A 17,750-nucleotide genomic window follows, 5' to 3' on the forward strand; every position below is an offset into this window, starting at 1 on the left:
TGTGTGTGTGTGTGTGTGTGTGTGTGTGTGTGTGTGTGTGTGTGTGTATGAGAGAGAGATCCATCTTTTTGTGGTGTTTAAAGTAAAACTTGTAATAGGACTATAAAAATAAAATAAATGTCAAGGTCCTTCCCAGGTCTAAAACTGTCAGATTCCAGGGTCTAACGATAACTGAAAAAATGTTATTGATTTCACAAAGTAGCAAGATATTTCTTCCACCACCAATTTGTGTTTTAATTCATGGACTTTGGTTTCTAGTGACATTTTTGCCCTTTGGTGACCATATAAGGAAACCAGGAGTAGGGAATTACTGATGCAAATAATTATCTACAGCTGAAGCTGGGGCACCGACATGGAAATCAGCAAGGCCACATTTCCAATTCCAGAGCGCGTGCCAGTATTATAGACAAGGCCACACTCAGCTTTACTTCCCAGCCTCCACTGCTCTTCTTAAAAAGAAACAGTCTAAGTAATAGCATGTTTGGTCATTTATCTTGTTCCCTTTTCCCAATTCGCTGTTCTGACTTTTGAGAAAAGCATGTAATATCCCCATAGCATTTGATGATTTTCTTTGTTATTGTCAAAAAATGCTAATCCATGAAGAGGACCTTCCTGGGTAATGTTAATTCAGCTGCCTGTTTTATAATAGGATTATGTTTTCCAGGATTTAAAAATCCCACTTGTTAGCTACCAAATAGACTTCTACAACAACTATAAAATCTAATTTAATCCCTACTGGCATTAACGAAATAGCTGAGGTACAATTTATGTCTAACTACACTTAACACCCTACAACCTCCAATAAATATGTAACATTGCTTTTGAAGTTATAAAAGGAAACTGTTCAGCCGGATAACCAGAGTCTCGTGGGTCCAATCATGCAATATCTCTAAGGCAGAACAAATGTTGTTTACATACGGTAAGGATTATGGGGAAAGTTTACTTAAACAGATTAATCGATGTTTATATGTATTAATGCCTCCTTCTCCATCATGCAAATTCAAGTTAAAATGATCTTCATTTCTTTCATTTGAAAATAATTATAGGGGGGAGTCAACTACTTGGTCTCTTACCATTTAGTTTAAGAACCTAATTAGGTTAGAATAAATTCAGAATAGAGCACCACACCAAACTCGAGGTAGAAGGCTAATATTGTATTTCACTTAACAAAGGGGGAAGGCATTTTCTGGAGGATGGGTGAAGATAAGGGAAAGGGAGGGGGCCCCAAAATGATCCTGTGGGCCAGATAGAATAGTAAGCAGATTCCCTTTTGTCTTTGGCTGTTCATCCTGTATCATCCTCTCTTCACAAATGGAATAGAGCTGGCATTAAAGGGCCTTCTGGGAATGTAAAATTCAAGTGCAGTGAAACAGAGACATACTTCTTCTCCCACCCCTACCCACCCCCTCCTTCTTCAGACAGGTGACTATCGGGAAGCTTATGGTAGGCCAGGTGGGAAAAGAGACGCGCGGGCAAATATTGTTTCAAGATGAAGGAGAGGAAAACAAGGAGGCTGATATGTAACATATCAAAGACTATCCAGGCACTGGGAAGTTGAACATGAATCTCAGGGCAGCCTAACCTCTTTAAAGATGCAAATGGCAGTCAAACACAGAAAACAGTAGGGTTCTGTTTATCCTTTCACAAAGGGTGCAAACTGCTAATCAGGCTCCATTGCTGGGCTGGCCACTTTGTTTATCAATAAACAGGAAGACAGTTAGACTATAATTTTCCTGCCTAGTACTGGTAGCCAAAAGGAAATGCTGGCAGCTTGGTAGTACTGAGTTCCAGTTGCATCAAAACCCAATTATTATTGTAATAATGTATGGGTGTTTGCAAGTTGCACAGGCGTGCTACACATGTCCCCAGAATCATGTGAAACATATTGGCAGAGAATGAGCTTGGTGATACACAGACTAAGGGGAGCTGTCAAAATAGGCTGGTCCTCCAAGGGCTCAGCTGTGGAGTGTTGTTTAGAAACACACAGGCTGGAGTTAACATGGCAGATATGGAAGTCTTCTACATGTTAATACAACACAGCAAAAACATGGCTTGACTAAAATCAAACAACACACAGATTCTGAAATGGGAAATTTCATTGGAAAATGCTATAATTGCCACTACAAGCTCTGTTACCACAGAATACTTGTACACCCTTTAAAAGAGATGTTCAGAGTTATTTTCATGTCAGTGGAGCTCCCTTCCTAAGATACTACAAGATACCAAATCTAAAATATAGTGCAAGATCCCCAATCTCACATGCAATAAAAATTTAATCATGCATGTGTTTAGGCATTCGAATTGCCCAAATCATGACCTTAGTTCTTTGTTTCATTTTGTCTGTATAGATGCACTATAAGAAATTAAGATACACTCCAAGCTTCATATAGCTTCCAAATAGGGCATAACAAATACAAAATACAAAGGGACTATAATTTCCACAACACAATGCTTCTACTAATGTTGAAATAATATATGGGCGAATAATAGTTTATCATTATACTGACCACATGTAACTCACTTATTCATCAAATGTTTGCTGAGCACCTACTATATACCAGGCACTATGGTAAGCTGCAGGGTATAAAATGGCACCCTCTTCACAACGCTGACAGTCTAGCAGGGAAGCAGACACAGGACAAGTCATTACATTAAGGTGTGATGACTGTTATAACAGGGTAGGTGAGCACCCAAGCAATCCTTGCTGCTGTGTCTGACTCTCCAAGGTACCAACCCACAGCTACCTACCCTGGCAACTCGAGGTAGGGGACTGTGGCTCAATTCTGCTCAGGCAATACATGGACAAGTGAAAATCTGGCAGGTTCTGTATGGCTCTGTTAATAAGTCTCATTAGCAAGTGTAGTGGCCAAAAGTGCATCATAGGGTATGAACTGCCTGGCTTCCCTACTTGTTAGCTGTGTGCCCTTGGGCAAGTTTGTTAACCTCTCTGTATTCCATTTTCCTTGTAAGCCAATGGGGATAATAATAGCACCTCTTTCATAGAGTTTCTGAGAGCATGAAATAAGTTACTCCAGGCAAAGCAGTTAGAAATAGTGCTGATACACAGAAAGTACTATGTACTCACTAAATGTTCTCCAGTATTGGTCTTGGACCATCTTCAGCACCACGGTCAGCTCCAAGAGGCCTGGTCCTCTTTGGAAGGGCAGAGCTGGAAAGAATGATTGTGGGAAACTGCCTTCCGCCCAGGAATGGGCCAAAATTCAAGGAGGCTGTTGTCATCCAGACCACTCAGGAGGAGGTGTGATAATGCCTGTCCCCCATCTGACCCTCAAAGTTGAAGATGTATATATGCAGTATGTCTCCTGGGGAAATATGGGAAAAACCCAGTCATGGCTCTTAGTCCAAAGAGCCATGACTGCCCTAACCACTGGGAGTTCTTGATCTGGTTCTCCCTAACGTTCTTATGACTGCACACGTGGGCACTTCATACCCACTTCAAACTCACTTTGCTCTTACAGACTACTTGGAATAGTTTTTTCATTTATTGGCCCTGTCTACTCTGCCCTCCTCTCCCATGCATCTATCCATCCACAGCTCTAGGGAAGAGAAGCTCTTGAAACCCCCTGTGCTGTGAAGATCTGCACCAGTTGGGCCAGACCATCAGCCTTCCCCTTCTAGTAGGGAAGGGGGATTAGATGGTGTGGATAAAAGGCTTAGTGGAACAGCCTATTGGTGCTCAACCCTAGCTTCACTCTCCTATGCTGTTTTGGAAAAACTTGAGTCTTTCAGAAGCTCATGTTTATCTGAGGCCAGCCCCTTGGCTCATCTTTCTCTTTTGGTTTTTGCTCTTCTGACCGGTGTCTAGGAAGGTCTTTTTGGTCTTATTATCTGGAGTTAATCAATACTTTGCCCAAGAATATGCTGCTGCTTAGACTAGATCTGGCTGGGAATTCAGAGCACAAGTGTTAACTTTTGGAGGTTAATTTTTTTTTTTGCGGTACGCGGGCCTCTCACTGTTGTGGCCTTTCCCGTTGTGGAGCACAGGCTCCGGAGGTGCAGGGTCAGTGGCCATGGCTCACGGGCCTAGCCGCTCCACAGCATGTGGGATCTTCCCGGACCGGGGCACGAACCCGTGTCCCCTGCATCGGCAGGTGGACTCTCAACCACTGAGCCACCAGGGAAGCCCTGGAGGTTAATTTTTGATCAGTGAATGGCTAGTGCAGTTGCATCAAATGGGAAAAAATTGCAAAAACATATCTGAAACAGACACCATACCTTTAGTAGAAGGCAGGCTATGCCTTGGGTTAATTCATGACTTGGCACTTGCCCCTGACTAATCCACAGTTTCATTTTCTTTTCCCTTTAAAACACCATCTTTCCTAACCTACAGAGCAAGTATTGAATGTGAATTAAACTATCACCACCCTGAGAAGCTCTGATGTACTTGAAAATATATGGCAAAAGTAGAACATTATTTCTTTAAAAAATTTTTTTATTGAAGTATATAGTTGATTTACAATGTTGTGTTAATTTCTGCTGCACAGCAAAGTGACTCGGTTATACATATATATATTCGTTTTCATATTCTTTTCCATTCTGGTTTATCACAGGATATTGAATATAGCTCCCTGTGCTATACAGTAGGACCTTGTTGTTTATCCATCCTATATATACCAGTTTGGATCTGCTAATCCCAAGCTCTCAATCCTTCCCACCCTCCCCCTCCCTCCCCCTTGGCAACCACAAGTCTGCTCTCTATGTCTGTGAGTCTGTTTCTGTTTGGCAGATATATTCATTTGTGTTGTATTTTAGATTCTACATATAAGTGATATATAGTATTTGTCTCTCTTTCTGACTTACTTTGCTTAGTATGATAATCTCTAGGTCCATCCATGTTGCTGCAAATGGCATTATTTCACTCTTTTTTATGGCTGAGTAATATTCCATTGTATATATATACCACAATTCTTTATCCATTAATCTGTCAATGGACATTCTGGTGTTTCCATGTCTTGGCTATTGTTAAGTAGTGCTGCTATGAACATAGTGGCGCATGTATCTTTTTGAATTAAGAGTTTTGTCTGGGTATATGCCCAGGAGTGGAACTGCTGGATCATATGGCAACTCTATTTTTAGTTTTTTGAGGAACCTCTATACTCTTTTCCATATTGGCTGCACAAATTTACATTCCTACCAACAGTGTAAGAGGGTTTCCTTTTCTCCACACCCTCTCCAACATTTATTATTTGTAGACTTTTTAATGATGGACATTCTGACAGGTGTGAGGTGGTACCTCATTGTAGTTTTGATTTGCATTTCTCTAATAATTAGTGATGATGAGCACCTTTCCATATGCCCATTGGCCATCTGTATGTCTTCTTTGAAGAAATGTCTGTTTAGGTCTTCTGCCCACTTTTTGATCGGGTTGTTTGTTTTTTTTTGTTATTGAGTTGTATGAGCTGCTTGTGTATTTCGGAAATTAAGCCCTTGTTGGTCGCATCACTTGCAAATATTTTCTCCAGGTCCATAGGTTGTCTTTCTGTTTTGTTTACGGTTTCTTTGGCTGTACAGAACCTTGTAAGTTTGATTAGGTCCCATTTTTAAATTTATTTTTATTTATTTATTTTTTTGCGGTACGTGGGTCTCTCACTGTTGTGGCCTCTCCCGTTGCGGAGCACAGGCTCCGGATGCGCAGGCTCAGCGGCCATGGCTCACGGGCCCAGCCGCTCCGTGGCATGTGGGATCTTCCCGGACCAGGGCACGAACCCGCGTACCCTGCATCGGCAGGCGGACTCTTAACCACCACGCCACCAGGGAAGCCCCATTTGTTTATTTTTGATTTTATTTCTATTGCCTTGGGATACTGACCTAAGAAAACACTGGTACAATTTACATCAGAGAATGTTTTGCCTATATTCTCTTCCAAGAGTTTTATGGTGTCATGTCTTACATTTAAGTCTTTAAGCCATTTTGAGCTTATTTTTGTGTATGGTGTGAGGGTATGTTCTAACTTCATTGATTTACATGTGGTTGTCCAACTTTTCCAATACCACTTGCTGAAGAGACTATCTTTTCGCCATTGTATATGCTTATCTCCTTTGTTGAAGATTAATTATCCATAGATGTGTGGGGATATTATTTCCTAGTTGTCTCTCTAAATCAGAATTTTAAATTCTGCCTTAAAATATACCCACTAGGGGCATTCACTTTATTATACAGCAGAAACTAACACAACATTGTAAAGCAATTATACTCCAATAAAGGTGTTTAAAATATATATATATATATCCACTAATTTATTATTGAAAACATGGTGGTATTTAATACTTTGATATGAACTGTGGCCACTTAAATAAGAAAACTTGAAAAAAACACTATTCTTTGATATCAAGCATGTTGCACTGCAAGATTTCACGCTGCAGCCCCTTTATTTTGGCAGTGGCTATGTGTACTTGGTTCTTTAGTCACAGAGATTTAGCAAACTGAAACCTCTTGGGCTTATTTTGTGAAAATCACCACTGGTCCCCTGTTTAAAAAGAACAGATTTTAATTGGTAACCAAAGTTGGAATAAGCAAGTTTACTGGTTTTCACTATAGTCTCCAAGCTATTTCTTAGTTTATTTCAGAGGAAATGGCTACAGTTTCCACTTTTATAGTTTCCGTTCATTTAAGCTGAGTTCCTTTCTTTCACCCTTAATTTTGAGCTGGACCTCAACCATCTGTTTCATTGCCTAGGCCTGGCCTTTCCATAGGCAGGTATATCATGTTATAGATTATACTCAGTCTTAATTAGATTCCTAGAAATTGCTGGAAAAGATATTACTGGCAACTTGAAGCCTGCATCTCTTTGTAAAGATATTTTGCTGAGCTTATTAAATGGAAATTGCTGGCAGTTATGACCCTAATAGAGATATTTGAATCCTTGCACTAAGAAGATGCCCGCATGAAGAATAAAACGAGGGGGAAAGAGGTGGGCTTTTGTTGTTGTTTTTTTACCAATTACTCCACAAAAGGGAAAGACTATTTAAGGGTATGAAGAGATTAATAAAAGACTGAAAACATTTTACTGCTTTTATGAAAACTTGGATAGGTTTTTATATCAGAAGCTTTAAGGATCAAAAAGAATTTACAGAGTTCCTAAGCACAGTTTAGCTCTCCATACTGTTCCCACAAGACTCACAGACACCCCAGTTCCTAGTGAAGGAATCTCCCAAGCTCTCAAGTCTTTTTTAATAAAAGCAAGGTCCCTGGGAGAGGAGCCTTCCCATCCTAATTTCACTCCCCTACTGAAGAGGAGTTAGCTCCCCACGCCCTGTATACATTTAATCATTCACTGCACATCAGTTAGCTTTCTGCCTGTTGGGAGAATACACCTCCTTGCTACTCTACTAATTTATTTCAACTAAAGTGACAGCACAGGAGTATTTAAAAGTTAACCAAGTGGGAACTTCCCTGGTGGTGCAGTGGTTAAGAATCCGCCTGCCAGTGCAAGGGACACGGGTTTGAGCCCTGCTCCGGGAAGATCCCACATGCCGTGGAACAACTAAGCCCGTGCGCCACAACTACTGGGCCAGCGTGCTGCAACTACTGAAGCCCGCGCTCCTAGAGCCCACACTGGGCAACAAGAGAAGCCCGTGCACCACAACTAGAGAAAGCCCACGCGCAGCAATGAAGATCCAATGCAGCCAATAAATAAATTAATTAATTTAAAAAAAAGATAAAAAAAATTTAACCAAGTGGATTTGTGTGTGTGTATGGTAAGTGTAAGTGGTGGTTTAGCATCTACATACTTGTGTGTGTGTGTGCGCACACATGTGCACAAAAGGAAGCCAAATGAGAGAGCACAAATTAGAGAGAACACGTAAGCTCAGGGTAGAAAAAAGGTTTACATCTGTGTGGCAATTAAAGGCATTACAGGGGCTTCCCTGGTGGCGCAGTGGTTGAGAATCTGCCTGCCGATGCAGGGGACACGGGTTCGAGCCCTGGTCTGGGAGGATCCCACATGCTGCGGAGCAACTGGGCCCGTGAGCCACAACTGCTGAACCTGCGTGTCTGGAGCCTGTGCTCCGCAGCAAGAGAGGCCGCGATAGTGAGAGGCCCGCACACCACGATGAAGAGTGGCCCCCGCTCGCCGCAACTAGAGAAAGCCCTCGCACAGAAATGAGGACCCAACACAGCCAAAAATAAATTAATTAATTAAAAAAAAAAAAAGATAATTGGTGACCTCTGAAAAAAGAAACAAAACAAAACAAAAGGCATTACAGAGAAACTCAAGTGTTAACTGGTTTAAAAAAAAAAAAGTTAACTGGTTTAAAATGATGAGTGTCAGGAAATCTATTTACATTAACTGAAGATTAATGATAAGCCAACAACCTTGACTGATATTCCGTGTTTCTTAAAGAGCAACTCACACTTGCAAATGCGATGACTCCCGGGTTCTGCAGAGTCTGACAGGTAACTGTAGGAGTTCCTGGTATGAATTACTGTTTGTGAAGAGTACTTAGAAAGGGGCTTATTGTGGGGTACAAAGCCGTACTCCCCTCATCTCTGCGGTGCTGCTTCCAACTGTCTCTCCACAACCACAGCCCTTTGGTCCTTACGTATGTCCTGGTATCCAGGATGGGTGGAGGGAGCTGGAGCAATCAAAGAACATGGCCCAGTGGGGGTGATCCTGTGGGGTTTCTGAAGCACCGACTGCTGCTTAGAAGGCAAATAGCTTTGCCTTGCTTTTCATGATAGAGGGCAGCTTCAACAAGATGGCCTAGGTCCTGGCAGCCCTAGGTCCTCTGCATGCAGAGCAGGTTGTAGGGAAGGTAGCTGCTGCTCCAACCCCCCACTGACCAGGGGCTCCCCTCAACTGCTGAGGGCACCTCTCCTCAGACACCACAGCCCCAGCCCCGGGCCATCCTTCTCCCTCTGTACACCATAAATGAGAACAGCATTGTACATGGGGTTGCTCAGGACCCAGACCCCAGCCCAGCGCTTCTTTGCTCTGAGCTGTTGCAGGGGAATGCCTTCACATTGTTGGCCACCTTCCTCCATCCTTTTCTTACTCCCTTTCTGTCAAGTACCCAGCACGGAAATACAAAGTAAAAACCTATTGCTTAGTTGCTTAAGAAAGATTATTTTCTCTTTGTTTTCCTGAGGAAAAAAATAAGTAAGATCTTTCTAAGATAGCTGTTTCTAGCCCCCTAGTGTTAAGAAACCTTTGAGGGAGCTTGAAAGAATAAGTGGTATTTTGCTGTCTCTAGAGTCTTTTCTTTGTCTACCAAAGTTGAGGGAGAAGGTTAAAAAAATAGCAAAACTTGCAAACTCCATGACATTTAGAGCAAAAACCTATCTGTGCCAGCATATTACCCTGAGAGTCAGGAATCTAAAGTACGAATCAATACCAGTAAACCCTGGCATTCTAAGCAATCATCAGTGACTTGAACTGATGCATCAGACTCTTGGCCAGGGGTACAGCTAAGACAATTGCTATTTAGGTATTTATGAAATATTCATACAACACTTGTTATGTGCCAGGCACTGCTCTAATCACTTTACAAATACCCATTTAATATAATTCTGCTGTGGTAGATATTATTGTTACCATTATTACCTTTATTTTACAGAAGACGAAACTGAGGCACAGAGAGGTGGGGTAATTTGTCCAAGGTCACGGGGTTAGGAGAAGATGATGCCAGAATCCAGACACCAGAATCCGACAGTCTGGCTCCACAGTCTATGCTCTTGACCATCAAGTTATGTTCCTCTACTTGAAAGAGACATCTCAAGGAACATGCTAAATATCCATTCTCCTAAATTTTCTAAGCTTTATTTTTTTTTTAAATGACACCTGCTTTTTTTCTTTTTTTAAAGCAATTATTTCTATAGCACTTGCAAGTTTACAAAATGCTTTTCTATTTGAGCCTCACAGCTGGCCTGGTGGTGGGTAGTGTAGGTTTCATTATCATCAATCTCATGGGACAGATAAAGAAACAGAGGCTCATGAGATTACAGGACTCAAGTTCCCTGGGTAGAGAGTGTTAAAATTGGGAAATTTAAATGAGCCATCTGTTGTCAAGCACTCTACCCTTTCCACTGAACCAGGTTGCTGGTCTCAAGTCAAGTTGCCCGTGAGTGACATCCCAGATTTTACTAGGTTAAGTTCCCTTAGAAAAGCCTTCCTCGAATCACAACTCAGAGTTCCTCCTTTGGCTTCCGGAAGAATCAATGTAAGACACTCATGATCTTAAATTCCGAATATACTCCTGCTCTTTACAAATCAAATTAGGAAAAAATCAGACTATGTATAAGTTGCTTCTGTCCTTCAGAGGGGAACCTTCTCTCAGGAACTATTAGAGGGTGTCCTCACCCAAACAGGGAAATATACCCAGATATAAAGAGTCACAGAATCCAGAAAACAGGATATCCAACCCAACAGAGAGGCAAAGGGAATTCCCAGGGTGGTGGGAAGGAAGAGTTCAGGATTCCAATTGTGCTGCAGGCCTGAAGGACAAGTAGTTCAGACTTGAGGGGATCAGAAGAGTCAAGGAGAGATTTCTCCAAGAAGATGAAACTAATAAAATATCAGATGCTTCTAAACATATTAAGAGGAGATTTAGACAATTAGTGAAGATGTGGGTGTTGAATTAGCGACAACTGAATAGAAAAATAAGCCAGGGGAAAAAACAGATAATTATGAACTCCAGGGAAAACAACAGGTTGGCAGAAAAGGAAAGGTGGGGACTTCCCTGGCGGTCCAGTGGTTAACGCTCTGAGCTTCCAAAGCAGGGGGCGCAGGTTTGATCCCTGGTTGGGCAACTAAGACCCCACATGCCGCACTGCACGGCCAAAAAAAAAAAAAAAGAAAGGAAAGGTGATCAGTTTATTACTATGTGACTCAACTCTAATACTTTTTACACTGAATACCAATCTCATCAAAGTTACATATAATTGTATTGGGACAAGCAAAGGATGGGAAAGGTTCACATGTGACGGGGACAGGGTGGTAGCAGGAGGGAAAGATAACTCCCATAGCAGGGAGTCAGTATCATGCCTGAAGTTGAGAAAATAATTCAAAAAGTGTATTATTTAGAGATATGGGAATAAATGCCACAAGAATAAGCTAGAAGAGATAAAAGGGATTATCTCTGGAGAAGGGAATGGAATAATGATTAGGGGCTGCTTTATTTCACAACGATTTGACTCTTCATATGTAAAAATAAATTTTACACTAATTTTTTTAAGTTTATAATTTAAAAATTTTAAAGGATGGGTACTTTACTTTTGGCAATATGGCAGACTACATTCTCTGAAGGGCCGACAGCTATAAAATGGATACATTTCAACAAAAGTACTTTTAAATGCATTGCTGGGCTCATAAGAACATAAGGACCAATGTAAAACAACAACAACAAAAAATTAATTTCTGATTTATGAGGAGTCAGAAAAATAAGAAAGCTAGGAACCAAATACCTATATCAGAACTGTTATCAGAATACTAGCCTGAGATCACTGCAAAGCTGAGGAGAATAAACAAAGACTCCAGATTAATAATATCCCTGACTCCCAACAGAAGCAAATACAAACTCTCTTTAGAGGAAAATCTTCCTACTCTAGGCCCTTGGGATTCCCAAGAAATAATTCCAATCAGTATGGGTTCATACCATGAGTATGAGTCACTGAACAACAAAAAGCAATTTAGATGCAAAAATACTGAAATTATCAGATTCAGAACGTACCAAACAGATATGAAAAAGAATCAAATGGAAGTTCTAGATATGAAAAATATAATCATTAAAATTGAAAACTCAGAGGATGGGTTAAATAAATTAGACAAAACTGATGGGACAATTAGAAAAGTGTTGATTAGATATGAAGAACTCACCCAGAATGTGGCAGAGAGAGACAAGGAGATAGAAAACATGAAAAGATAGTAAGAGACAAGGAGGATAAAACAAACATTTCCTAATATGTCTACTTGGCATCTCTGAAGGAAAGAACAGAAATGATGGACTAGAAGTGATATCTGAAGTGCTAATAGTAGAAATTTTATAGAACTGATAAAAGACATGAGTACACAAATACACAAAAAAACCACTTACACCAAGCAAAAGGAAAGAAGGGGGAAAAGGAGGTAAGGAGACATACATCAATAACTACTCAATATTTTAGCAAAACTTCAGTACACGAAAGACAAAAGATCTTCAGCACAGCCAAAGAAGAAAAGACAAATAACCTAGTTTTTAAATTTGACAATGGAGTTCTCAATAGCACTAATAGTAACCAGAAGGCAATGGAATAATATCTTCAAAGTTCTGAGAGCAAATATCTGTTGATCTAAATTTGTCTACCCAGGCAAACAATGAAGACATTTCAAATACACAAAAACTATGAGAGTTTACTATCAACAAACCTTCGCTATAGAGAAATTCTGAAGGGTGAACATCAGGAGAAAGAAAGATAACCCCAGAAAGAAGGTCTGAGATACAAGAAGGAATAATGATCAGAGAAAGTGGTAAAATATGTAGCTTAATCTAAATTAACAACTGTACATATAAAATAATCATATAGTAACAATGTAAAATTCATGGGATTAAAAAGAGATTAACTGAAATGTTCGTTAAAAATAATATAAATTGGTGAGGAAGATGATTGAATTTAAAGCTTTCTAAAATTCTTGTTTTGTCCAGGAAGAAGACACAGGTTAATTTTAGGCTCTGTTAAGTATATTTGGTAAAATTTCAGGAGTAACCGATAAAAATTAGAAACATAGCCATAACTTCTAAACTAAGGGAGGAAAAAATGGACTAAGGAAATAAATCAAAAAAGTCAAATAATCTTTAAAAGGCAAGAAAAGTTAGAAAAAGAGGGAATTCCCTGGCAGTCCAGTGGTTAGGACTCTGCACTTTCACTGCCATGGGCCTGGGTTCAATCCCTGGTCGTGCAACTAAGATCACATAAGCTGCGTGGTGTGGCCCCCCCAAAAAAGAAGAGAAACATAGAACAGGTGAGAAAAACGGGTCAAATATAATGGCATATTTAAATCTAAATTTATTAGTAACTATATTAGAAGTGGCTTAATGTTCCAGTTAAAAGACACAGATTGTCTACATGAATATAAAACTTTTAAAACAATAGGAGACATACTTAAATCATAAAGATATGGAAAAGTTGAAACAAAAGGCTGAAAACAATATACTGGGCAAATACTGATCAAAAGAAAGCTGGTGGGGACTTCCCTGGTGGAGCAGTGATTAATAATCTGCCTGCCAATGCTGGGGACACGGGTTCGATCACTGGTACGGGAAGATCCCACATGTTGCGGAGCAACTAAGCCCATGTGCCACAACTACTAAGCCTGCGCTCTAGAGCCTGTGAGACACAATGACTGACCCCACGTGCCACAACTACTGAAGGCCACGTGTCTAGAGCCCGCGCTCTGCAACAAGAGAAGCCACCACAATGAGAAGCCCACACGGCAACCAAGAGTAGCCCCCGCTCGCCGCAACTAGAGAAAGCCCATGCGCAGCAACAAAGACCCAACGCAGCCAAAAAAAAAAGAAAGAAACCTGGTGTGTTCTTATCAGATCACATAAACTTTAAAGAAAAAAGCGGGCTTCCCTGGTGGCGCAGTGGTAAAGAATCCGCCCGCCAATGCAGGGGACACGGGTTCGAGCCCTGGTCCTGGAAGATCTCACATGCCATGGAGCAACTAAGCCCCTGCGCCACAACTACGGAGCCCACGTGTCACAACTACTGAAGCCCGCATGCCTAGAGTCCGTGCTCCACAACAAGAGAAGCCACTACAATGAGAAGCCCACACACTGCAACGAGGAGTAGCCCTCGCTCTCCGCAACTAGAGAAAGCCTGCGTGCAGCAACGAAGACCCAATGCAGCTAAAAATAAATAAATAAATTTATTTAAAAAAAGACTGAAATATAATCAAAACAAAGCAGTGTTGTTAAAAATAATTAAAAAATAAAGAAAAAAGCATTACAGGGGATGAACAGGGTCAGTGCATAATAATAGATAATTCAATATACGAGGAGGATATAATAATTTTAAATTTGTATACACCTAATAACATAGGCTCAAACTATCAGCAGCAAAAATTGACAGAACTACAGGGAGAAACTGGCAAATTCTCCACTGGAGGGTAACTTTCAACTAGGCTCTTAATTATTAATATATCAAGCAGATGAAAATCATTAAAGATTTAGATATTGGAACAATATAATTAACAGGCTTGGTCTAACGGAAAATACATAGAACTCTGCATCTAGTAAACAGACAATATACATTCTTATTAAGTATACATGAAACATTTACAAAAATGGCTCATGTAATAGGCCATAAAGCAGAACTCAATAAGTTTCCAAAAATCAGCATCATTCAGATCACATTCCCTAACCATCATGCAACCAAGCTTGAGGTCAGCAACAAAAGAATAAATTAAAAACCTCATATACACTTAGAGGGCTTCCCTGGTGGCGCAGTGGTTGGGAGTCCGCCTGCCGACGCAGGGGACACGGGTTCGTGCCCCGGTCCGGGAAGATCCCACATGCCGCGGAGCGGCTGGGCCCGTGAGCCATGGCCGCTGAGCCTGCGCGTCCGGAGCCTGTGCTCCGCAACGGGAGAGGCCACAACAGTCAGAGGCCCGTGTACAGCAAAACAAAAAAAATAAAAAAAAACGTAGAACCAAATGATAATAAAAAGTATGCATTCTTACAGACCTATCCTGTTAGATTACAATTTATTTTTTTTGCCTGTCTCTCCACTACACTTTGACTCCTCTGTTGGGGACCATGCAGCCATCTTTGTCCTCCTCCTGCTTGCCATGGTGCCTGGTTGAGTAGGTACTCAATATTTAGTTAAATATTGAGTATTTTAAAATTTACATATTTAAACTTAAATATTAAATAAATTTAAATACTCAACTAAAATAGCAGCTCTGGAACCCTGCCTCTATCTATTTTACTCCTACCTTCTTGGCCTCATCCCGTGTCATGGAGATTTCACCAGAAATCTGTGCATTACTTGGCTTATTTTCACTGTGTCCCAGCCAAGCAGTGGCTTAGACAGCCCTGTATCTCCTCATGCATTTAACAATGAAAAGGAGATGATAGGAGGGTAATGGAGATGTTTTTTTCATCATCCATGTTTGGAAAGGTGAGCTGGTAGCGCCATCCTTGACATGAAGGAGCTGCTTAAACACAAATTGGATTAACAAAACAGGATTAGAGCCTGCTGGAAGGTGTTATATACTTATAAACTGCTCTGTGGAAGCTCCTCTTGTTTTCATTACAAGCCCATACTCCACAGAGTCAGTCAAATGAAATATGGAATTAGTCAATTACTAAAAAAGAAATGAAATATCTAAAATGAAGTGACTAAGTTTTAATAATGCCAAGAAAGTTGAATTAGGCAATAATAGTTTAGTTTAGCAAAACCATAACTAGATCATTTGAAATGACAGTTTTAACACGGTAAGAAATAAACTCACTGAAAATGGTCTCTATTCTATCTCCTCCATCAAGAGGAATAATATTCAAACAAAAATATGATTAAGAGGTGACTTTAAGAAAGGAAAAATAATATGAGCTATGTGAGAAGTTTCAGACTTATCTGGACATTTCAAATGAATTGAAGTCCCATTAAAATCCCAAGACACTGAAAGAATCTGCAAATGTGAACCCGGCACTCCTGTCCGTAATCTTTGAGAAACTACGGAGTATACAAAGGTGACAAAAGATAAAGAGAAGCCAAGGCACTAACTTTCTGAGAAAGGAGGAAAAGGTGAGTTATGTATGGAATATGCCAGCAGGTAAACTTGAGGCTGATTCCTGGCAAAAATTCTAAGAGGTTCAAATCTGCCATTTAATGACCCTGGATCCTGGACAAAACTTTGCTATAAGGAGTAAATGAAATAGTTAAAGCATTTATTATAGCACCTCTTACACAGAAAACTCTCGGTAGATGGTAGCTATTACCATTTTCGTCTCTCTAGCACTTCAAAGCAAAGGTGGTAACAACTAGGTAGTACTGACTAGGGTTCTTCAAGATCAAGTCTCATCTAACTAACCTCATTTTTCTGGCAAGGTGGAGTATGTGGAGAGAGAAGGTATTGCTAGGCCATGTAAATCAGGAAGGTGTCTTCATTTTGAAATGGCATTAAATAAAATCTCTTATACTATTCTTATGAAAAGACTGGATTTTAGGAGAGCTAGGTGACTGAATAACCATATTCACAGAATTGCTTCATGAACTTGACCTCTCCATGCTTGTTTCCTTATCTGTAGAAGGAGTACTACTTACTTGGTTGTTATACAAATTAAAGCCCTTAGAACAGTGCCTGGCATTTAGTCACCATTATATAAATGTTTGTTAAATGAACTCGAACAGAAGTTTCTAGTGGCATGCTTGCACAGCACTTGGCTCCAACCTCTTCAACATTTCTTTTTTTTTTTTTTCTCTTCAACATTTCTATCAGAAACTTGTTAAATTTTTCTAGTGTGCTGGTCAAATTCTCAGATGGTATAAATGTTGGATGATGAAATCAAAATCCAAAAAGACATTGACAGGCTAGGGCTATGAAATGAAATATATGAGAAAAAATTAGGGGAAAAAGTGTTTTATAAGTACTAGCCTGGCTTGCCAGAACTCTCTGTGGACAAGAAAGGGAAATTTGGTTGACTCCAAGTTCAGCATATATAAAACAGTGTGTCTGGCAATTAACGCAGTGGTTAAGAATCCATCTTGCAATGCAGGGGACGCCGGTTCGACCCCTGGTCGGGGAACTAAGATCCCACATGCCATGGGGCAACTAAGCCCACGTGCCACAACTATTGAGCTCGCGTGCCGCAAACTACAGAGCTCGTGCACCACAACTAGAGAGGAGCCCACGCATTGCAATGAAAGATCTCGTGTGCCACAACTACGACCTGACGCAGCCAAATAAATAAATAAATAAAAATAAATAAAGAAATTAATTTAAAAAAAGAGAGAGAGAACTGCAGCGCTCTGACTGTCTGGACATAGATGCCAAGATGGCGGGCACAACTTGCCCATCATAAACTTTTCTCTCCCCTGCCCCTCCTTAGGTTCCTCCTCAGTAGTGGCTCCGGGTTTAAGGATGGGCTTCAGAACACAGATAAACAGGAAATATGAGGTAGGAATGAACCATACTTCGAACTCATCTGGGTAGCAGGAAACATCCTCAGGTGGGAATAGGAAGATAGCCTCAAGGTTTGTGAAGAAATACAGTTAGAAGTTTATCAGGGCACCTAATGGCTCACTGTGCTACAAGCTAAAGTAAATTCCCCTCTAATCATGATTACCACAGGACTTATCTAATCTATTTCCTATAGGAAATCAAGCTACTCCCAGGCATTTTATCAAGCTTATTCCTTGTAATAATCCCTATCCCTGACAAAAGAAGATTTTGTCATCCCACAGTACAGATAAAAAATTGAGGCAAAGAAGTAAAGTGAATTGCCCTGGGTCACACAGAACTAGAATTACAACTTAGTATCTAATCTTAGAGTGCACTACATGAGTTTCGGAAGGGAGCATACTGGAATCATATTATGTCCTTCAAGAAAAGCCCTATTTACCTTAATCTCTGCGAGAAAGAAGATTAATTGCATTTTCCTTGGTGCATGCCAAAGATATTGAGTAGACGCTTTAAATTCCACATGTTTATTCTAATCCTTTCCCAAACACTTGTAAAGCCTTGCTTTGACCATTAGAAAGATGCTGTAAATTAACTTAAAAAAATAAGGCAAATATTTGTTTGCTAGAAT

The 17,750-nt window shown here is 40.4% G+C and overlaps 1 protein-coding gene across 8 annotated transcripts in view; it reads right to left on the bottom strand.

The window, feature by feature from the left end:
- CLYBL (citramalyl-CoA lyase) overlaps positions 1-17,750 on the bottom strand; it is a 255,557-nt gene that overhangs the window by 96,908 nt on the left and 140,899 nt on the right. The window lies entirely within an intron of this gene.

The sequence above is a fragment of the Aethalodelphis obliquidens genome, unplaced genomic scaffold (assembly GCF_003676395.1).
Source record: "Aethalodelphis obliquidens isolate GAN/ISIS:26980383/991018 unplaced genomic scaffold, ASM367639v1 scaffold15, whole genome shotgun sequence".
In the NCBI taxonomy this organism is placed as follows: domain Eukaryota; kingdom Metazoa; phylum Chordata; class Mammalia; order Artiodactyla; family Delphinidae; genus Aethalodelphis; species Aethalodelphis obliquidens.